We start from the raw sequence: 4,057 nt of genomic DNA, 5'->3' as shown, positions 1-4,057 counted from the left end.
TAGATTTTGCTAAAGTAGATAGATTTTGTCTTCTGAACAAAGCTCTATTTTGACTGCCCAAGGTTAGCGAGAAAGTCGTGGCATTGAATACCCTCCCTCAAAACGTGGCCGATATGAGAGTATCCACCCCCTGGGCAGACGTAGTATCATTCCTTAGCGTTTGGACGGCTGCTTCCGAATCTGAATCTGCGTTCGAATATCCAATTTTTGTGACAAATCCCGTTATCCAGTTACCCTACCGATCGCGGAGAATGCCTCCAGCGCTAGCCAACCCAGATGAAACTTTACATGCACCGTCGGTGTTAATCTTTACGACACCATGCGGAGGGGATGACCCAAACGACGCAGTAGAATCTGTTGAGCTTCGTTGGTTTCTCTCATAGCTCGCTCCAGTGTGAAATTTGCAGACCAGGAAGTCCTATTGAAGACTAGATTTTCCAGATGTTCTAGAGTATATGCGGGAATAAAAGTTTCCAGTGACTGTGATTGTGGTCGTCCCTAACTCCCGTGCAGAACGTTTCCAGCGACAAATGATTGCTTGAGTTAAACTCCGGTGGCGGATTGGAGAGTCTCCATCAAACTTTAGTCCAAGTGTAGTGTCTAAACAAATGATCGAGCGATTCCTCGGGCACGCTGCGTCGTTAGTGAGACCTCGTCTCCTACGTTTTGCATTCACCAGGAGAACGTTCTTCAGGGCTTTCCACAAAAAGAATTTCAACTTTTCTGTGCATTTGAGCCTCCAAACCCACGCATGTGTGGCCTCCTCGTCCTTCACGTGACCTGAAATAAATGAGTAAGCGGAGTTAACCGTAACCCCACCCGTACTTGAGTGGGCCAATAAAGGCTATCGTCTTGATCGTTGTCCACAGGTAGCGGGATAGCTCGGTCGCTAGGTAGGATCTCTTCCATCGTCGTAATATTCCATCTGTTATCTACCGTGATGAAATCTTTCACTAGTATTAGGAGCCGACGTTACTGGTGAAGAGGCGAGCGAATTATCTCCCACCCAATTGTCATGCCAGAAGTCAATTGCCGTGCCCTTGCCAACCTTCCACTTTGTTCCAGACGCGAGAACTTATTTTCCTTTCATGATACTACGGCATCCCCACCAACAACCGCTATTGCAATTGATAGTGACGTACTTCTCCCGGAGTGCTTTAACCCATAGCTTATCCTGGTTTGTAAGAAGTTTCCATGCCTATTTAGTAAGGAAAGCCAAGTTGACATCTTTTTCTTTCCGTAGACCCAACCCACCAACTTGTCTAGGCTTGTAGACATCTAACTAACTAATGGTATGGATTTTGTGAGTGGAGTTATCATGACCCTAGAGGAAATTTCTACAAATTCTGTCGAGTTCTTTGCAGGTACCTACTGGAAAAGCCATGAATTGCATAGTATAGGTTGGAACCCTAGCCAGGGAGGACTGAACCAGGATTCTTCTACCCGCCATGTTGAGTGACGATGCCTTCTACATTGCAAGTTTGGATCTCATTTTATCAATAACACTAGTGAACGTATCTCTGGATACCCGCCTTTAGAGCATAGGGATACCCAAGTAAGAACAGAGCTGGGATGTGACGGGAATGCCCAATTTATCACCAATATCTTTCTTCACCCCTGCATTAATGTTAGTGGAACAATAAACTTGGGATGTTTAGAGATTTACCTTGAGGCCGGAGGCATGGCTGAACCTGTTTAAACAATTCAGAATGACCGTGGCTTGATGACTCGAGGCTTTCCAAAAGAGCATGAGGTCGTTCGCAAAGAAGAGATGGGAGACACCTAGGCCTCCACGCATAATGTGGATCGGCTTCCACTTACCTTAGTAACCTTGGCTTGAATATCGTGGGCGAGTCTTTCCATAACCAGATTAAAGAGGTAACGGGCTAGAGGGTCGCCTTGACGAGACCCCGACCGGGGACAAAGGAAGGGAGACGCCCCCTATTCCAAAAGATGGAGATACCACTCTCTTTTAAGGAGAAGACAATGAGGTCAATAAGCTTTTTCAGAAAACCAAACCCTTATAGTGTCTCAATCAGAAAGGACCAAGCAACGCTATCATAAGCTTTGTTGAGGTCCACTTTAACCACCATGAGCTCTTTCTTCCCACATTTTTTATTCATAGTGTGGATGATTTCTTGAGTCAGAATCACATTGTCCATCGTGGAGCGCCGCGGTAGAAAGCTGTTTTGGTGGGGACCAATGATCTTGCACATTAAGGGTCTCATGCGATTGACAATAACCGTAGAAATTACCTTAAATGCCACATTGAGGAGGGTAATGGGCTTGAAATCTGCAGCAGACTCAGGTACCTTTGTTTTCGGAATCAGTGTCATGTATGCCTTAAGCAGGGATTTATGGATCACCCCACTATCAAGCGCATAGTTAACCATCTTCGTCAGTGTCGGACCAATCTCCTCCCAGAACTGCTGATAAAAAATCGCTGGAATCCCATCCGGCCCCGGACTCCCGTATTTCTTCATACCAAAGGTAGCTTTCTTGACTTCCTCCTTCAGGGCCCTACGCACCAAAAGAGAAGCTTGGTCGTTGGTGATCTTGTATGCATCAGCTGTCGAAGCCATCGTCCCATCATTACTCACAATGTCCCTACGAAATAGCGAAGAGAAAAAATCTGTAATGTGGTTTGAGAGAGTGGTTGGATCATCAGTCCAAATCCCTTGGACCTTAAGAAACCTAATCCAATTTATATTCCTCCTTATCAGGGCCGCATTGTGTTAGAACTTAGTATTCCTATCCCCGTCTTTAATCCAATCTTGTCTAGATTTCTGAAACCAGAGCGATTCTTCCTGGTCCAGAGCCTTATTCAGTTCAATAGTAAATCTTTTCTCAAGAGCTTGCAACTCCCTTGAAGAGTGATAATTGCTGTCTATTTGAATTTTCTGGATTCTGTCTTCTAGCTTCCTTTTACGATTATGGATATTGCCGAATACTGTCGATTTAAGTTTTTGAGTCTTACCAAAAGTAACATTGATACACTCTACCCGTTCATAAACTTGAATCCCAGTTAATGGCTGCATGTGGAGCATCTGTATAGTCTTGTACCCCATTGAAAGCCTTTTTTAATCTTCGATAAGGGTGAAATTTATCTAGAAATATTCGATGCCCAATGTAAATTGTCTTTCTGCTATAAACAAGTTGATGATAACATGTATTATCTTCACATATGGGGCATGCCTTGTGTCCTTTGACACTATATCCAGATAGGTTTCCATAAGCTGGAAAGTCATTGATTGTGCAAAAAAGCATTGCATGCAACTTAAAACTCTCTTTTTGGTATGCGTCAAACACTAACACACATTCATCCCACAAACTTTTCAAGTCTTCAATTAAAGGCGCCAAAAAGACATCAATATCATTCCTTGGTTGTTTTGGCCTAGAAATCATTAAGCACAATAATATATATTTGCGTTTCATACACAACCAAGGAGATAGATTATAAATTACCAACATAACTGACCATGAGCTATGTTTGCTACTTAGGTTCCCGTGAGTGTTCATACCATTAGTACAAAGTCCAAGCCTAAGATTTCTCGGCTCGTGGCCAAATTCAGAAAATTTATTATCAAATGTTGTCCATTGACGAGAATCAGTCGGGTGTCGAAGCTTGCAATCAGAAATTTTTTGATCTGCATACCATGTTAAGTTTTTCGCGTCGCTTGGATTAGCAAACATACGCTTAAATCTTGGGAAAATTGGAAGATACCACATAACTTTAGCTGGTGGACTTTTCAAACTTACTTTACCAGCAACATTCTCTCTTGTTTTGAAACGAGATGCCCCACATATTGGACATGTATGCAAGTCTTTGTAATCATTCCTAAACAATATGCAATCGTTAGGGCAAACATGTATCTTTTTATATCCCATACCCATGGGACATAAAATCTTCTTGGCATCATATGTACTCTTCGAAAGTTCATTATCATCTGGAAGCATATCCTTTAATATCTCAAGTAACGCAGTAAAGCTCTTGTCACTCCACCCATTCCCAGCTATCAAGTTGAATAATTTTAATACAACAAATAATTGGGTATAT

The sequence above is a fragment of the Ipomoea triloba genome, chromosome 5 (assembly GCF_003576645.1).
Source record: "Ipomoea triloba cultivar NCNSP0323 chromosome 5, ASM357664v1".
Classification (NCBI taxonomy): domain Eukaryota; kingdom Viridiplantae; phylum Streptophyta; class Magnoliopsida; order Solanales; family Convolvulaceae; genus Ipomoea; species Ipomoea triloba.
This window is presented reverse-complemented; position numbering follows the sequence as displayed.